The following is a 20,685-nucleotide window of genomic DNA, read 5'->3' on the forward strand; positions in this document are numbered from 1 at the left end:
ATCGGGTTCTGCCCTTTGGAAGAGCCCAGGTTCGGCCGCCGAAGCCAGTTTCGGCCGCCGAACCTGCCTGTGGAGGCAGTTCTGGCTGCCGAACCCTGCCCCTGAAAGTTTGGACTTTCGGCTCTGAAGGAGAGTTTCGGCCGCCGAACCTGCCGCCAAACATGCATGAGTTTCGGATCTGGAAGGAACCTTCGACCGCCGAAAGTGCCGCCGAAGGTGTATGACTTTCGGCTCTGGATGGACTTTCGGCCGCCGAAGGTGCCGCCGAAAGTGCCCTGTCCAGCCTTCCTTTGCATGTTTTATATGATTGTTTTATGATGTTTTATGGGGTTTTTGGGGAGACGTTTTGAGTCATGTTAGTGTATGTTTGGTCCCTCATTTGAGTCCACCTGTGTAGGTTCGGACCCGAGGAACCAAGGACCCCAGCAGTGAGGTAGCTGCTTCAGAGTCTTCTCAGAGCCAGCCTGAGGTGAGTAGAATGGATCTTTACGTTATCAAGCAAATAAATTTCAAGCATGTTCATGCATCACGAATGCCATGATATATACTAGGTTGTTTGCATTAGAATTCACGAATATGTTGCATTGCATACTTGATGTTGATGTGGATGGATGTTGGATGACCCATTAGTCTTCGGTATGATATGATGACGATGATATGGTATGGAAGACCAGTGAAGCCCATTCTACGCCCCTGGCACGATGTTAAGAGAAAGACCAGTGAGGCCCATTCTACGCCTCTGGCACTATGGAATGTTATGTAGAGGGCTATTGGTGACAAGTCCATCCTTGATGTGGATTGTTTGTGATGTGATGCATTCCATGAAAGCATGTGTTTTAATATATTGTTTTACTATTCTGCTCACTGGACTCTAGTAGCTCACCCCTTTCCCTTAACCCCCAGGTTTGCAGGTTCGGGATAGACCAGGGTGTTAGCAAGAGTAAAGATTTTGTAGATGTAATAGTTAGATGTGGACATGAGAAAATAATGAAAGATATTGTAATGTAGAGTATTGTATTTAAATGTCATGAGGTCTAGAATTGTGCCTAGCCCTATTGTTATGTTAAATACCTTTTATACATGATCTTATGAAATGTTTTTATGATAAGTTATGTTGAACCAGGCTTGACATATGTTAAGTTGACCCAGCTGGAGCATTTGATGAGGGCTCTAGTGTGGGGTTTGTATGTTTAATGTTATAGTGCATGCACAGGTCAAGCTTGGTATATGGAAAGTTTAAAATTTTAATGTAAATGTATGATCATGTATGGGATTATCAGGTATGACAGGTTGTATGTTAGGCTTGCTATGGGTCCCGGCGACCTTAAGTCGATCTGGATCCTAGCGCCGGTAGCGGTCCGGTTTTCGAGTCGTTACAAAGTGTCTCCGATGAAAGGGTTCATCCGGTTTGGGAAGAAAGGTAAGCTAGCTCCACGGTACATCGGACCCTTTGAAATCTTGCAGAAGGTTAGGAACGTATCGTACAAGTTGGACTTACCTGCTTCAATGGAAAAAATCCATCCGGTTTTCCATGTTTCCATGTTATGGAAGTTCGTGTCAGATCCGGGCAAGGTTCTTAGTGAGCCAGATGTGAAGATCTCAGAAGATCTCACCTTTGTTGAGCAGCCAGTGCGGATCATAGACACGCAGATCAGAAAGTTGAGGAACAAGGAAATCCCGATGGTGAAAGTCCTTTGGAATCACTATAATATGGAAGAGTGCACCTGGGAGACACGAGAGTCCATGCTCCAGCAATACCCCTATCTCTTTTAAGGTTAGTGTTTTGTTCTTGTGTGCTTCCTTGATGTTATGTGTGTTATGCCATGCTATGCTTGTTTTTTGAACATTCGGGGACGAATGTTCTTAAGGGGGGAGAATGTAATACCCGGCTAGACCCTGGCATCGGAATTCCTACTTTCTAGCGGAATCTCGGATGTCGAAACCCTCTAAAAGGGTAAAATATGTTTTTATGAAATGTTTTTAAGGTTTTAATAAAGAAAGAAAATTGAGTTTTGAAAGAAAACACCATGGAGGAAGAGCCCAGGTTCGGCCGCCGAACCTCATGTTCGGTCGCTGAACATGGCTCTCTTGCAGGAGCACCTTTGGCCCCTGAAGGTGGTCTGGCCAGCCACCTATAAAAGGCATTTTGTCCGAAAATGGGCGAGTTTTCTCTCTATTTTCGGGCATAGGTGAGATTTCGCCCTCCCATGGTCGATTTTATGATTTCCTTCCAATCTTTCAAGTTTTTGACAAGCTTTTGTCTTGTTTTGCAGTTTTTAAGCTCAAAACCGAAGTTTGGAAGCTTGGAGACCCCGGAGCTCGTTTCCTCCACATCTCCAAGTTTGGATCACATCTCCTCTCGATCTTTAAGAGGTAAGTGCAGATCCTCGTTTTCTTTTATGTTTTAAGTAAGTTTTAAGAAGGGGTTGAGGGCTTTGATACATGTTTAGGCTAGTTGTAAAATGTTAGGGTTTATGTGGGTTTGTTGCTAAATGTATGTTTGATGTGTTGTTTGTTGGGGTTTAGGCTAGTTTTATGCCCCTATATGCATGAATGAGTGTATATGCATGTTTTAGAATAGTTGGATGTGTGTTGGGAAGTTTGGAGGGCTGAATGTGGGATGGCATAATCGAGTTCTGCCACCAAGAAGGATCTAGGTTCGGCTGCCGAAGCAAGGTTCGGCCGCCGAGCCTGCCAGAGGAGGCAGTTTGGCCGTCTAAACTCGCCCCCGAAAGTTTGGACTTTCGGCTCTGGAGGGGAGTTTCGGCCACCGAACCTGCCGCCGAAAGTCCCCTGACCAGCCTTCCTTTGCCTGTTTTCAATGCATGTTCTATGATGTTTTAGGGGGTTTTTGGGGAGATATTTAGTGTCATGTTAGAGTATGTTTGGTCCCTCATTTGAGTCCACCTGTGTAGGATCGGACCTTAGGAACCGAGGTGATCAGCAGTGAGTTAGCTGCTTCAGAGCTAGTCCAGCGTCAGCCAGAGGTGAGTAGAACATAACTCTTTTTATTTCAAAGCGAATAAATTTTTAAGAATGTTCATGCACCATGAATGCCATGTATGTAATAGGTTGTATTGCATTAGAATTCACGAATATGACGCATTGCATAATATGACATTGATGTGGATGGATGTTGGATGACCCATTGGCCCTTGATATGATATGATATGATATGATATGATATGATATGATATGATATGATATGATATGATATGATATGATATGATATGATATGGTATGGTATGGAAGTCCAGGTCGAGGCCCATTCTACGCCCCTAGCACAGAGTAAGAGAAAGTCCAGGTCGAGGCCCATTCTACGCCCCTGGCATTATGGATATGTTATGTATGCTTAAGCGAAAGTCCTGAGGAGCTCTGTTGAGGGCCAGACACATTGGATTATGTAGAGGGTTATTGGCGACAAGTTCATCCTTGATGTGATTTGTTTGTGATGTGATGCATTTCATGAGAGCATATGTTTAAATAAATGTTTTATTGTTCTGCTCACTGGGCTATAGTAGCTCGCCCCTTTCCCCTAACCCCCAGGTTGTAGGGTCAGAGATAGCACAGGAAGTCAGCAAGGGTAATTGTTATGTTTATGTAATAGATTAGTAGTGGACATGAAATGTAATGTATTGTATTGAGGATTAGTATTGTGCTTAGCCCTAATGTCAGTTGTAATCCCTGTTGACATGATCTTTATGTAAATTGTTTTATGTATGATGAGATATGTTGAACCAGGCTTGATGTATGAAATGTTGACCCTACTAGAGCATTTGATGAGAGCTCTAGTATGGGGATTTTATATTTACAGTTATGGTGCATGCACAGGTCAAGCTTGGTAAAAGAAAAATTTAAAATTTTTATGAAAATGTATGATCATGTATGGGATTTTACCAAGTATACATTATGTATAGGAGGCTTGCTACGGGTTCCGGTGACCTTAAGTCGACCTGAATCCTAGCTCCGGTAGTGGTTAGGGGTGAGCATTCAACCGAAATTTTAGTGTTTATGAAAACCGAACCGAATCGAACCGAACCGGTCTGATTCGGTTCGATTCAGTTCGGTTTGATCGGTTTCGATTTTTAATAATTTTTTTATTTTTTACACTTTATTTTTAATATTTTAAAATTTAATTAAAATATTTTAATCTTTATATGATTTAATTTCTCTATATTATTGAAAAAACATATTATTATCACTAATCGGTTCGGTTCGGTTTTTTTGGTTTTTTTCTGATCAAAACCGAACCGAACCGAAATAACCAAAATTTCTAAAATTAAAAACCGAACCGAACCGAAATGTATAAAAAACCAAACCAAATTTTCAAATCGGTTCGATTCGATCGATTTTTTCGGTTTGAACCGAATACTGCTCACCCCTAGTAGTGGTCCGATTTCTGGGTCGTTACAGGCTCCAGCCTCCTTAAGATCCATGTTGCAATTCTTGACAGCCCAGTAAGCCTTATGTTCAAGTTCGACTCGAAGGTGACATGCTTTCTCGTAGATTAGTCTGTAAGGAGACATCCCTATGGGTGTCTTGTAGGCTGTCCTATATGCCCATAAAGTATCTTCCAACCGTACACTCCAATCCTTACTATTGGGGCACACTGTCTTTTCTAAGATGGCCTTTATTTCTCTATTAGATACTTCAGCTTGCCCATTTGTTTGAGGGTGGTAGGCTGTGGATGTTCTATGTATGACAGGGTGCTTTTTGAGAAGATTTTCCACTACCTTGTTACAAAAATGAGTCCCTCTATCGCTGATGATCGCCTTCGGCACCCCATGCCTAGCAAAAATGTTAGTCTTCACAAAATCCACTACCGCCTTTGCATCATCGATTCTTGTTGCTCTAGCTTCTATCTATTTGGATACATAATCTACTGCAAGGATTATATAGATGTATCCAAAGGATGGCGGAAATGGCCCCATGAAGTCTATGCCCCATACATCAAATATCTCGCAAACTATGATAGGATTTTGAGGCATTTGACTTTTGTTGCTTAGATTACCAATCTGTTGGCATCGTGCACATGATCTGCAAAACAAATAGGCATCTCGGAAAATGTTAGGCCAAAATAATCCACTTTCAAGGATTTTGTGGGCCGTCTTTCGTGGTCCAAAGTGGCCACAACAACTGTATGAATAGCAGAATGTAAGGACTAAGGCTATCTCTTGTTCTGGTATGCACCTTCTTATCACTTGGTCAGAACAATGCTTCCAAAGGTATGGCTCATCCCAAACGTAGTACTTTGCATCCTTCTTTATTTTGTCTTTTGTGTGTTTGGGCATATCAGAGGGTAAGTTAACTGTGGCAAGGTAATTCACAATGTCTGCGTACCATGGCTCATCAGTTTGGGCATAGAATGAGTGTTCATGGCGGTGATTCTCATTTTCTGCATATTCCAAGAGTTGCTGTATGGAGATCCCTTGTTCGGGCAAACAAGCTTCTGCCTTCTCTTGCAGTTTGGGCAAACAGCAATCTGCTTGTATTATTTGCATGGCTTGTTTGGGCAAACAAAGGTCTGCCTGTACTATCCGCATAGCTTGTTTGGGCAAACAAGCTTCTGCCTCCTTTTCTTCTACTGGTGGTTTGATCAAACAGCAACTCACTTGTGCTAGCAATTTGGTCTTGCTGGACTCTGCTTTTTCATGCTGTTTGGGCAAACAGCAATCTGCTTGTTGCTTCTCTGCTGGTTTTTCAAGTAAACAGTGTTCTGCATTTGTTGTTCGCCCAGCTGGTGTGGGCATCCTGTTTTCTGCTTGCTGAAGTGATTTGGGCAAGCTGCCATCAGTCTCAACTAGCTGTTGAACCTGTTTGGGCAAACAGAGGCTTGTCTGTTGATCAAGCATAATTTAGACACATTTTTATTATATTTATTACTGTTTAATTACACATTTTTCTAGCTTAATTTATGTTTTTGTTATGTTTTTGTAGAAAAGGAAGAAAATGGAAAGTTGGAGAAAAAGTGCAGAAAAAGCTGGAAAAGTGATTGGGTCAGAGTGATTTGGCCAAATCAGGCAGAGGAAGCAGAGGAAGCAGAGGCAGTGAATCCGCAGAAACGATTTGGGCAAGTGATCTGCCCAAATCACCCGCCCAAATCACTTTCACGCAGAGAAGACAGCAGAGGCGGGAAAAATGTGCAGAAAATCAAATTCAAAAGTAGAGAAGCCCAAAACCACTTCAAATACTGCCAGCTCAATTCCAAAAGCCACGAGGAGATCTTTCAACTAAAAGAATTCCATCTACAACAAAATTCAAAGATAAAAGAGGAATTAAAGACTACAAAGACCAAGTCAAAATAGGAATTCCAAACCCTAATTGAACTTGGACTCTCCACCTATAAAATGGACAGCAGTCAAACCAGCAAGGATCATCTCTTCACCGGCGGAACACCTGCAGAAATTCGGTAGCCATTCTCCCATCTTCTTTTCTTCTTTTCTTTTGTGATTTTGTCCACCATGAGTGGCTAAATTCCATCTTTTCTAGTTGAAATTGGGGAAATTCAGATTTGTAATGAATTGGGAGATTTAAAACTCCATTATTAAACTCTTATTTGCTTTCAATATTTATGCAACTTGATCTTTCTATCATTATTGCTTTGCTTTTAGAATCAATTTAGGCCTATTGCTTTTAATTGCTTGAGTAATATATTGTTTGAATGATTTAAGTCTGCAATTGCTTAGGTTGTTTAAACTCAAGTTTAATCGGTTGCATAATCTAAACTTGACCACGCGGTTGGCAAGGTTAGAATTAGGTTTCTCTAAGTCTTAATGTAGTTAACAGTTGTTCGATGCTAAAAGCCCCAAGGACGTTCCTTGGCAACTTGTTAACTAGTGTTTGATTAGTGAACGTTTCCTAATCAAACTAAAACTAAGGAGGAATTTGGTTGTGAGAAGCGTCTTCCACAACCTAAACTAATTTATTGAATTAAAATAGGAGTATTAAATAATCAATGATCAATTTTGAACAAACTGAAATAGATCCATGCTTCAACTAGAATCCTTCTCCCATTGAATTTCTCATATTTTTAATTATTACTTTCTCTTGCTATTTAGTTTTAATTCATCATCATCAAATCAAACTCCCTCCTTTTACTTTATTTGTTATTTATTTGCCTTAGTCATTATTAGGAAAATTCGTAGTATCAAATCCCTGTGGTTCGACCCTATTGCCACTATCTACAAGTTAATTGTTGATTGATTAATAGGTTTATTTTTTATGGTTTCGACAACCGCTATCACCTGCTCTGCCTTTATTGGCTGTTTGGGCACACAGCAATTTGCCTGTTCTGCCTTTTATCTGCTTGTTTGCCCAGTCTGTTTGGGTAAACAGCAGTCTGTCTGCTATAGGCAGCAGTCCATTGCTGTCCGTTTAAGCTCTCCTTGGCTTCTTTCATCTTCTTGGCTGTCCTCCCTGCAAAAATCATTGGTTAGCATATCATTTTGATTCATATCAAAAATTTCTTGGCTCAAACAATCAATGATATCTAAACCATAAACGGGGGACATGTCATTGGGATATTTCATAGCATCATAAATATTGAATTTTATTACTTCCCCTTCGAACTCCATGGTTAATGTGCCATTGTAACGACCCGGAAACCGGACCGCCACTGGCGCTAGGACCCAGGTCGGCTTAAGGCCGCCGGGACCCGTAGCAAGCCTACCTGAACTCTGCGTACCTGATAAATCCCATACATGATCAAACATAAACATAAAAACTATACAACTTTTCTTCCATCTACCAGGCTTAACCTAAGCATACACTCAGATATACAAATCTGAAACAACCCTCAGGGCTTACACCAGCGAATACTATCCGCTTTGGGTCAAGGGATTGAAACCCTTTCTTCCCTCATTGGTTTGTCTCTGGGTCAAGGGATTTAAACCCTTTCTTCCCAAAACACTTTCACTGGAAACTCATAAAACAAACCATACGTTAAGCCTGGTTCAACACATTTCTCATCAAGAAACGTAAAACAGGATCAAGTATAAAGGGATTAATCATACACCAGGGCATAGCACAACTCTATCTATTACATGACATTACATATCTATACATCATATCTATACAATACATCATGTCCGCCACTCTATACTATTACATATGCCTTTACCCTTGCTGTTCTTGTCTTTCCTCTGAGGCCCTGAAAACATGGGGTTAGGGAGAGGGGTGAGCTACTAGAGCCCAGTGAGTAGAACACTAAAAGCATCATTTAAATCATGCTATCATGAAAATGCATCACAGCACAAACAATTCATATCATGGACGGACTGACTCAAAATTCCCTCAGCTCAATGCCCGGCCTTAAGAAAGGCACCACAGGTCTTAGTGACTCAGCTGTTTGCCCAGCCCTCTAAGGAGCACCGCAGGACTTTGCGACATAATCTGTTTGCCCGGCCCTAAAAAAGGCACCACAGGTCTTAGTGACTCAACTATTTGCTCGGCCCTCTAAGGAGCACCGCAGGACTTTGCAACATAAACTGGTTGCCCGGCTCCCTAAGGAGCACCGCAGGACTTTGCACATAAAACTCAGAGGGCTAATGAGTCCATACTCAGTGTCCGTCCCATCAACAAGTAATGATGCAATTCATCAACTTCGTGAGTACTAATGCAATGCAATACATCCTACATAAACTTGGCACTTATGGTGCATGGATCATGCATACTAAAGGCAAAACACCCTAGCATATACATGGCATTAATGATGAATGAACCATGCCAAAACCTTTTATTTAATTTAAAAATATAGTTTAGGTCCACTCACCTCTATCAACTGCTGAGCAGTCTCTGTAACTCTAACTCTGTGGGCCTCCTTGGTTCCTCGGGTCCGCACCTACACAGGTGGACTCAAATGAGGACCAAACATACTCTAACATAACTCTGAACATCTCCCCAAAACCCCTCTAAAACATCCTAGAACAATCACATAAAGCATGCAAAAGAAGGCTGGACAGGGCACTTTCGGCGGCAGGTTCAGCGGCCGAAAGTCCTCTCCAGAGCCGAAACTCATGCACTTTCAGCGGCCGAACTCTACTTTCGGCGGCCGAAAGTCCCTTCCTATACTGAAAGCCTAACTTTCGGGGACAAGGTTCGGGGGCTGAATGGCATTCCAGAGCCGAAAGTCCACAACCTTCGGCGGCACCTTCGGCAGCCGAAACTCCCTCCAGAGCCGAAAGTCCAAGCTTTCGGGGGCGAGCTTAGGCAATCGAAACCACCTCCTTAGCACGTTCGGCGGCTGAACCCTCCTTCGGCGGTCGAAACTGGGTTCGCCAATAAGGCAGAACCCTGCTCCTCTCATGCACAACTTCCCCCAAACCACTCTCAAACATGCAACCAACAACTCACAACCTGCATATACTCAAGTATAGGCTCAAAGGGGTCCAAAACTAACTTAAAACCCCAACAAACATTACAACACAACTCATACACATGCTTTGACTAACAATCAACCAAAAACCCTACTAACCTCAACATGCATATCTACCCATACAAACCCCATAAAACCTTCATAACTCACGAAAAGAAGTTCAGGATCTTCACTTACCTCTTCCAAACGAGAGAATAAACGATCCCAACGTGGAGATTTGGAGAAACTCTCCCTCAAACTCTCCAAACTTTAAAATTTGGGTTTTTAGCTCAAAAGCTTCAAAACAACATAAAATCTATCAAAACTTTGAAAAATTTGAAGGAAAACATGAAAATCACCCAAGGAAGATCATGGTCTCACCTTTGGCTGTGAAAATGGAAGAAAACTTATCCATTCACCGACCTAGGGCCTTTTATAGGTGGCTGGCCAGACCACCTTCGGCGGCCAAACGTGAAGCCGAAAGCCATGCATGTTCGACGGCCGAACTTCACCTTCGGCGGCAGAACCTGGCAGAACTTCCTTGGTGCTTTTCTTTCAAAAACTCATTTTCCTTTATACTTAAAAAAATTAAAAACATCTTAAAACACTTTAGAAAACATAACTATTACCCTTCTAGAGGGTTCCGACACCCGAGATTCCACCGGACTACAGGAATTCCGATGCCGGACTCTAGCCGGGTATTATATTCTCCTCCCCTTAAGAACATTCGTCCCCGAATGTTCCTCGAATAACAAAACACATAACAAAAGGAGGAAAACTAACCTTAAAACAGATATGGGTATTGCTGGAGCATAAACTCCCGTGTCTCCCAGGTGCACCCTTCGAGATTGTGGTTGTTCCAAAGGACTTTCACCATTGGAATTTCCTTGTTTCTCAGCTTCCTGATCTGCGTGTCTAGGATCCACACTGGCTGCTCTACATGAGTGAGATCTCCAAGGATCTCTACATCAGGCTCACTAAGAACCTTACTCAGATCTGACACGAACCTCCGTAACATGGAAACATGGAAAACTGGGTGAATTCTTTCCATAGTAGCAGGTAAATCTAGCTTATACGACACATTCCTGACCTTCTACAAGAGCTCGAAAGGCCCGATGTACCGTGGAGCTAGCTTACCTTTCCTCTCGAAATGAACCACCCCTTTCATTGGAGACACCTTCAGCAATACCATATCACCCTCCTAAAACTCTATCTGCTTTCCTGCGAATGTCTGCATAGCTCTTCTGCCGGCTAACAGCAGTCTTGAGCCTCTCTCTAATAATGGGCACCACTCTGTTAGTAACCTTTACCAATTCAGGTCCTACTAAGGACCTTTCTCCAACCTTTTCCCAATAAAAAGGCAACCTGCACTTCCTCCCAAAAGGAAAGCAGTGCTAAAGTCCAACCTTGTGCCCGTAACCTCTTGCAGACTTCGCCAAAACCTGAAGGTGAACTGGGGTCCTCTATCTGACACTATAGAAACGGGAGCCCCATGCAGCTTTACCTTTTAACATATCTCGCAGGCTGGCAGAAACTGTGCCACTTCTCTTTTCATAGCTGACCACCAAAACACTCTTTCCAGCTCTTAATACATCTTGGTGGCTCCAGGGTGAATGCTATATCTAGCATTATGAGCTTCCCTCATAATGTCTCCCTTCTAACTGATGTCATCTGGTACACATAACTGTTCCCGTAGCGGAGAATCCCTTTGTCGTCAAGTCTAAACTCATCACTCTTGCCTGACTGAACAGTCCTGGCAATCTTGACCAACTCTGGGTCCTCATGCTGTTTTTGAGCTACCTGCTCTAGAAACACGGGTGTAACTCTCATCTGTGCAATCCAAGCACCTGTACCAGATAACTCTCACTGTGGCCCTTCATTGACTAGTCTGTAAAAGTCCTTCATCACCGACCTCCTCTCTGCTATGATGTGGAACAAACTGTCTAGTGATTTCCGGCTTAAGGCATCAGTTACAACATTAGCCTTACCCGGATGATACTGGATCTTGCAATCATAGTCACTGAACAGTTCTCCCCACCGTCTCTGCCTCAAATTTAACTTTCTCTCTAACTCAACATGTGCTGTAGGCTCTTATGATCTATAAAGATCTCACATCTTATCCCATGAAGGTAATGCCTCCACATCTTGAGTGTAAAGATTACAGCTGCCATCTCAAGGTCATGTGTAAGATAGTTTAGCCCGTGCTTCTTCAGCTGTCTAGAAGCATAAGCTATTACTCTGACATTTTGCATCAACACACAACCTAGTTCCACTCGGAACACATCACAGAACACTGTGAAGTCCTCATCACTAGTAGGCGGAGCTAACACCTGTGCTGAAGTCAACCTTCTCCTAAACTCCACAAGCTTCCGCTGCGCACTCTGATCCTTGCCCTTCTCTCTTCATCTTTACTAAACTGGCTTCTTCTCTAACTCTCAACAGGTAGCACCCAAATCTCAAATCTATCTTGGAAAACAACCAGCTCCTACTAGCTGTTCCAATAGATCATCAATCTTGAGTGGGAACACCTGTCCTTGGTAGCAACCTTGTTCAACTGCCTACAGTCACTACAAGGTCTCAAGGATTCATCCTTCTTTTTCTCAAACAAGACTGGAGCACCCCAGGGTGAGGTACTCAGTCGGATGAAACCCTTATCTACCAACTCTTATAACTATCTTTTAACTCTTTTAGCTTTGCTGGTGCCATCCTGTAGGGAGGGATAGAGATCGGCCTAGTACCAGGCACCAACTCTATCTCAAACTCTATCTCCCTATCAGATGGTAGTCCTGAAAACTCATCTGGGACAACATCTAGGAACTCTTTGACTACGGGCACTGAGACGGGTTCCCTAACATGACTATCCAGCTCTCTCACATGAGCTAGAAACCCCTGACAACCCCTCCTAAGCAACCTACGAGCCTGTAGGGCTGATATCAAACCTCTAGGCGTGCCCCTCCTGTCTCCTCTGAAGACAAACTCAGATCCATCCTCATCTCTAAACCTGACTACCTTATCTCCGCAGACTCAGGTAGTACCATGAGTAGCTAGCCAATCCACCCCTAGAATGACATCAAACAGTCAAATCTAGAACCATAAGGTCAGCTGGAAGGCATCTACTCTCTATAAACACTGGACAATAACAGCAGACTGACTCTGCCACTGATGGATCACACTCGGGTCTACTGACCCATAGGGGACACTCTAACCCAGACGTCATCAAACCCACTCTCTCTATGGCTCTAGGAGCAACAAAGGAATGAGAAGCAACAGGGTCTACTAAAGCATACACATCAAAACACCCAATGATGAAATTACCTGACACCATGGTGTTAAAAGTGTCTGCCTCCTACTGTGTCATTGTAAAGATCCGAGCTGGAGCTGACGGATCTTCATCTCGGGGACCCGCAGAAGATAAGGCTAACCCTCTCCCTCTGCCTCTGCCCTGCGTCATAACTGGAGCTAATGGCCGTGGCATACTGATTGGAGTTGTCTGATGGGACGGTGCCGTGAAAACTGCCTGAGGACACTCACGAGCTATGTGTCCCTCCTGGCCGCACCTGAAACATCCTGTGGTCCTAAAACGACAACCTCCTCTATGCGGCTTACCGCACCTCCTACACGCTAGAACCTCTGAGCCTGAGCTCGAGCCACTGCCTAATCCCAGACCTGCCTTTAGCTTATTCTAGAACTTGTTCTTCTTTGGATTCTGAGTGGAACCACTCCACTTCCTACCGCCTGAAGCGGCTGAACTCTGGAAAGAGGGATCTAACTTACCCCTACCTAGGGTCTTAGAACCTGAAGACTGTGCCACCTGCTGTTTAACTGTTCCCTGAATAATAGCACTAGCCTCCATCTTTCGTGCAGTATCCACTATAATGTGGAAACTCTCCCTCTCAGCTGCTAGGATCAAAGAGGAGTACCTAGGATGAAGCCTCATAGTATACCTCTTAGCCTTTTTTCTGATCTATGTCATAGGCCTGAATCGCATACTGCAGCAACTCCAAGAACATGTCAGTGTACTCATCTACACTCATATCCTCTGTCTGCATCAACTGCTCAAACTTTATCATCTTTAGCTCTCTTGAGCTATCTGGGAACGCCCATCCAGCAAACTCGTTTGCAAACTCTCCCCATGACATGTTATCCATTCTAGGGTCCACATAGTTATTAAACCATTCCCTAGCTTTCTTACATTTCAGAGTGAACCCTGCCATCTGAATGGCTCTGGTATCATCTGCCCCTAGCTCATCTGCAATCATCTTGACCGTTTTGAGATACCCAAACGGATCATCTCCGATTTTATACTTAGGAGCATCCAGCTTCAGGTAATCAGTCATCTTTACCTTGCTCCTCTCAGATGGGCCAAGTTGAGTTGTTTGGATAACAGGGGCTACTGGTTCTGCTGGTGGTGGAGGTGCAGAACTCCCTGGAATAGGGTGTGCTGGACTCGGGTAGAAGGGTGAGGGTGGATACATAGGGTATTGTGGATATGGTGGGTAAAAAGGTGGATAAGGCATATAGGTGGGATACGGGTAAAAACTGGGATACTCCAATGTGCCTCCCATCGAATATCCTGGGCCCTATGGAAAGGGCTGATACTGGGGTGGAAAACCATACCCCGAGGCCTGAGCGCCTCCCTGTGATAATCCCACATCCTCCTCTGACCTACTCACACCCATCCCTTCTCGGATCAACATCCATCTCTTCCCTCGTATCCTCAGATCTCCTACCCTGTTCTGTTTCCCTCCTGCTTTCATCAAAAGACCTTCTAGGGTCCCTTGATGTCCTTTCTCTCCTTGTCCTCTGAGACACTGCCCTTGGCAAAGCAGGGGGTCGAGCATCCATGCCCTCATTCTCGGGCGGAGCTCCAGTCAATCTAACAGATCGACGGTTTCCTCTCATCTGAACTTCTGAAAACATAACATACACATAAACATCATATGGTCCATGGGAAAACACATGAACCCTCATCACATAATATAGCATATCATATCATTAAAATGCACATGCATAAAATCATGGCATTACACATCATCATCAAGACAGGACTCCACATCCTATCTTAGTGGACATGATCTTCCTATTGTGCTTGCCCTACCATAAAGAAAAACCTCTTTCCGATGTGGGATACCTCTGATCCCTGAGCATCCTTGCTCAGCACACCGTACTCATGAGGCCCTAGGCTCTGATACCAATCTGTAACGACCCGAAAACCGGACCGCCACTGGCGCTAGGACCCAGGTCGGCTTAAGGCCGCCGGGACCCGTAGCAAGCCTACCTGAACTCTGCGTACCTGATAAATCCCATACATGATCAAACATAAACATAAAAACTATACAACTTTTCTTCCATCTACCAGGCTTAACCTAAGCATACACTCAGATATACAAATCTGAAACAGCCCTCAGGGCTTACACCAGCGAATACTATCCGCTTTGGGTCAAGGGATTGAAACCCTTTCTTCCCTTATTGGTTTGTCTCTGGGTCAAGGGATTTAAACCCTTTCTTCCCAAAACACTTTCACTGGAAACTCATAAAACAAACCATACGTTAAGCCTGGTTCAACACATTTCTCATCAAGAAACGTAAAATAGGATTAAGTATAAAGGGATTAATCATACACCAGGGCATAGCACAACTCTATCTATTACATGACATTACATATCTATACATCATCTCTATACAATACATCATGTACGCCACTCTATACTATTACATATGCCTTTACCCTTGCTGTTCTTTTCTTTCCTCTGAGGCCCTGAAAACATGGGGTTAGGGAGAGGGGTGAGCTACTAGAGCCTAGTGAGTAGAACACTAAAAACATCATTTAAATCATGCTATCATGAAAATGCATCACAGCATAAACAATTCATATCATGGACGGACTTACTCAAAATTCCCTCAGCTCAATGCCCGGCCCTAAGAAAGGCACCACAGGTCTTAGTGACTCAACTGTTTGCCCGGCCCTCTAAGGAGAACCGCAGGACTTTGCGACATAATCTGTTTGCCCGGCCCTAAAAAAGGCACCACAGGTCTTAGTGACTCAACTGTTTGCCCGGCCTTCTAAGGAGCACCGCAGGACTTTGCAACATAAACTGGTTGCCCGGCTCCCTAAGGAGCACCGCAGGACTTTGCACATAAAACTCAGAGGGCTAATGAGTCCATACTCAGTGTCTGTCCCCATCAACAAGTAATGATGCAATTCATCAACTTCGTGAGTACTAATGCAATGCAATACATCCTACATAAACTTGGCACTTATGGTGCATGGATCATGCATACTAAAGGCAAAACACCCTAGCATATACATGGCATTAATGATGAATGAACCATGCCAAAACCTTTTATTTAATTTAAAAACATAGTTTAGTTCCACTCACCTCTGTCAACTGCTGAGCAGTCTCTGTAACTCTAAATCTGTGGGCCTCCTTGGTTCCTCGGGCCCGCACCTACACAGGTGGACTCAAATGAGGACCAAACATACTCTAACATAACTCTGAACATCTCCCCAAAACCCCTCTAAAACATCCTAGAACAATCACATAAAGCATGCAAAAGAAGGCTGGACAGGGCACTTTCGGCGGCAGGTTCGGCGGCCGAAAGTCCTCCCTAAAGCCGAAACTCATGCACTTTCGGCGGCCGAACTCTACTTTCGGCGGCCGAAAGTCCCTTCCTATACTGAAAGCCTAACTTTCGGGGGCGAAAGTCCACAACCTTCAGCGGCACCTTCGGCGGCCGAAACTCCCTCCAGAGCCGAAAGTCCAAGCTTTCGGGGGCGAGCTTAGGCAGCCGAAACCACCTCCTTAGCACGTTCGGCGGCCGAACCCTCCTTCGGCGGTCAAAACTGGGTTCGCCAAGAAGGCAGAACCCTGCTCCTCTCATGCACAACTTCCCCTAAACCACTCTCAAACATGCAACCAACAACTCACAACCTGCATATACTCAAGTATAGGCTCAATGGGGTCCAAAACTAACTTAAAACCCCTACAAACATCACAACACAACTCATACACATGCTTTGACTAACAATCAACCAAAAACCCTACTAACCTCAACATGCATATCTACCCATACAAACCCCATAAAACCTTCATAACTCACGAAAACAAGTTCAGGATCTTCACTTACCTCTTCCAAACGAGAGAATAAACGATCCCAATGTGGAGATATGGAGAAACTCTCCCTCAAACTCTCCAAACTTCAAAACTTGGGTTTTTAGCTCAAAAGCTTCAAAACAACATAAAATCTATCAAAACTTTGAAAGATTTGAAGGAAAATATGAAAATCACCCAAGGAAGATCATCGTCTCACCTTTGGCTGTGAAAATGGAAGAAAACTTATCCATTCACCGACCTAGGGCCTTTTATAGGTGGCTAGCCAGACCACCTTCGGTGGCCAAACGTGAAGCCGAAAGCCATGCATGTTCGGCGGCCGAACCTGGCAGAACTTCCTTGGTGCTTTTCTTTCAAAAACTCATTTTCCTTTATACTTAAAACATTAAAAACATCTTAAAACACTTTAGAAAACATAACTATTACCCTTCTAGAGGGTTCCGACACCCGAGATTCCACCGGACTATAGGAATTCCGATGCCGGACTCTAGCCGGGTATTACAGCCATCATGCACATCAATTTTAGTTCTAGCCATGCTCAAGAAGGGTCGTCCAAGCAATATGTCAGAGGTAGTGTTGTTATTGTCTTCCTCCATATCAATTACATAAAAATCTGTTGGGAAGACAAGTTGATCTACTTAGACAAGAACATCTTCAAGAACGCCTTTGGGATATACCATGGATCTGTCAGCCAATTGGATCACCACTCTAGTGTCCTTAAGTGCACCTGCATTCAAAGAGTTATAAATAGAAAGAGGCATAACATTAATTGATGCACCTAAGTCACACATGGCCTTCTTTATGCCAACATTGTCAATTTTGCAAGAAATAGCAAACATCCCTCGATCTTTACACTTGGCTGGTAGTTTTCTTTTTATGACAGCAGTAACTACCTCTCCCACACTTACCTTTTCCTTCTCAGCAAGCTTCCTTCGGTTGGTGCACAACTCTTTCAAGAATTTTGCATACCTTGGTATTTGTTTAACCACATTAAGCAAGGGTATGTTAATCTCCACTTTCCTAAAGGTTTTAAGGATCTCTTTTTCTTCTTTTTCTTTTTGTGATTTTTCGAACCTTTTTGGAAAGGGGGGAGGGATCTTGAAGCTTGGCCGCTGGTTTGCGTTCTGCTGCTGGTATGATTTGCCTAGTTTATTTGGGCAAACAATGCTCTGTCTGCTGGGGCAGATTGTCCCTTTCTGCATTCTGTCTGCTTGTTTGCCCAGTCTGTTTGGGCAAACAGCAGTCTGTCTCAGTTTCTGGCAGTTTTTCTTCAGCTAGATGTCTTTGCAATTCTGAACCTTTATCATCAGTCTTGACATCTTCAAAGTTCTTTTCCACTTCTCAACATTATGGCACTTACATTTTGCTTGGGATTGGCCTCGGTTTGAGATGACAACTTTCCTTGAGATTCAAGTTTGCTCACGAAGGTGGCAATTTGACCCATTTGTTGTTGGAGACTTTGCACAGTGTTCGCCAATGACTTTATCATCTCCTCAAGGTGCGTGTTGGGGTTTTGAGGTGCTGCTTGGGCTGGATTTCTTTGATAGTTTTGGTAGTTGTTAGCCCTAGCATAGCTGAAGTTGGGATGGTCCCTCCAACCTAGGTTGTAAGTGTTGGAGTACGGATTATGTCTTGGTTGCCCATTAAATCCTCCAATTGCATTCACTTGCTGGTCATCCTCTTGAAGAGTGGGACATTGATCAGTTGGGTGTCCCACATGTGCAAATATCCCACATGGCCTGATTTGCTGAAGTTGTTGAGCTTGTTGTGCTTGGCCTATAACAAGACTTCTCACAGCAGAGGTTAGTTCAGAAATTTGAGATGTAAGGTTAGATGTATTTATCTCATTGACTCTCCTTGGCAGCTGCCTTTCATCTCCATATTGTCTAGATGCCGCTGCAAGTGTTGAAATCAAGTCTCTAATTGCTTGAGGCGTTCTATCTTCAATTGAACCTCCACATGCTACATCAATGAATTTTCTTTCAGATGGTAGCAATCCTCCATAGAAGTATTCTATGAGTGATTTATCTGAAATGTCATGTTGTGGGCAGCTTGTGCATAATCTCTTGAATCTTTCCCAATAGTCATACAAATCCTCAGTGTCTTTTTGCTTAATGCCACTTATTTCTCTCCTTATGCCTATGGCTTTAAAAGCTGGGAAATACTTGTTCAGAAAAGCTCTTACCATACCATCCCAAGATGTGATTGATCCAGGTGGTAGGTAGAATAGCCAATCTTTGGCATAATCATCAAGGGAGAAAGGGAATGCTCTTAATTTCACATGTTCTTCGGTTATGCCTTGCGGCCTCATGGTAGAACAAACTATGTGAAATTCCTTCAAGTGTTTATGAGGATCTTCATTATCTAGACCTCTAAATTTAGGTAGAAGGTGTATCAAACCTGTTTTTAGCTCAAAAGGTGTTGTCAAGGGTGGATAGGCTATGCAAAGTGGTGCTTGGTCGCTTATAGGGGCTGCTAACTCTCTTAGAGTTCTTTCCCTTGGAATTGGTGCTCTTAATGCTTGATTTTCTGGTTGAATTTCAGCATGTACAGCAGGTTCTGCTGGCCTTTGGACATGTGCAGCAGGTTGTATGTTGAGTTCAGCCATCTCAGCGGCTGTTTGGGCAAACACAGCAGTGTTCTGTGCTGTTTCTGCAGTTGGTGATTCTGTTTCTATGATGGATGTTGCTGGTTCTGCTGGTGCAGAAGGCGTTTCAACAGCAATTTCTGGATTTCTGACAGTAGTTGCTGTCTCTTGGACAGCAGCAGCTGTTGATGAGGATGGCTTTGAGGCTTGGTTCCTCGGATTGGCTTGCTTCCTTAGTTGCTTGGCTTTACGCTCTATTTCTGGATCGTAAAGTAGAGTGTCTTTGCGTCCAGACCTGGTCATGAAAGAAAAAATAAATTAGTTAAATCAATTTTCCGGCAACGGCGCCAATTTTTGACTGTGCGGTTGTCGAAACCGGTCAAAAATAACCTTTTTGGTTATCAACAATTTTACAACTGTAGATAGTGACAAAAGGATCGAATTCACAGGGAATTGATACTTACTTATTTTTCTAGTCAAGACCAAGTAAATAAATGGACAATAAAAGTAAATTGAGCGGTTTTGAAGTTTGATGATTAAACTAGAAAAAATAGCAAAGTAAAGCAAGTAATAAAGTAAAGGGAATTCAATATTGAGAAAAGCCTAGTTGAAGAATTAGATTCACTTTAGTTGTTGAGATTGATCATTGACACAAAAACTCTTTTATTTGATTTAATAAATTAGTTATGGAGATGAAAGACGCTTCTCACTAACCATATCCCTCCTTAAGCACAGATTAATTAGGGAACGTCCTCTAATTAATCACTAATTAACAAGTTGCCAATGAACGTCCTTGGACCTAAGGCAACAAACAACTGTCAATTGCATTAAGAGATAGAGAGACCTAATTCTAGCTACCCAAACGTATGGTGATGTTGCTAGATCATGCAATTTCCTAGGTTTTTACACCAAGGGTTACTTGTGTTTGAATAATTCAAGCAATTACGGACTTCAAACTATCCAAACTAACAAATTATTACTTTGCAACCAAGATTCAATGGGCCCTATTGATCTAAATAACAAAAAACAATAGAATTAAACATCAAATTGCATAAATATTGATAAATAAAATATTAACATAATATGTTCAGATCTCCCAATCCATAAACAACTAAAGTTTCATCTAATTTTCAGCTAGAAATAAGGGTTTCAGTCACTCATGGCTGAAACAAACATAAAAATAGAGAAAGAAGATAAGAATGGAGAAGAGGAAGGGCCGGCTGGTGCGGCTGCTGGGGCGCACAGCTGCTGGACTTGATTCCGCAGATGAGAGATGATCCTAGGATTGCTAGTTTGCTGTCTATTTATAGATGAAGGGCTGCCCTAGTTTCCTTGTTTGGATTGGATTTCTTTTCCCAATTGGATTTGAATTCTTGGAAGGTAATTGTATCTTGATGAGATTTGGCTTCCTAAATATGTGGGATTGAGTGCTGAGGTGTCTTGAAGATTTGCTGAGCTGTCCTCACGTGTTTGGGAGGGAAAAAATCTTCTTGAATGTTTGAATTTCGAATTTCCCGCAATCTGCTGTCTGCTGGTGCAAGTGTTGTTTGCTCGGGTTGTTTGGGCAAACAGCTCAGGCAAACAGTCTGTTTTCCCTACTGTCTGTGCACTGCTTCTGCCCTACTAGTTTGTTT

Source organism: Manihot esculenta, chromosome 6 (genome assembly GCF_001659605.2).
Source record: "Manihot esculenta cultivar AM560-2 chromosome 6, M.esculenta_v8, whole genome shotgun sequence".
In the NCBI taxonomy this organism is placed as follows: Eukaryota; Viridiplantae; Streptophyta; class Magnoliopsida; order Malpighiales; family Euphorbiaceae; genus Manihot; species Manihot esculenta.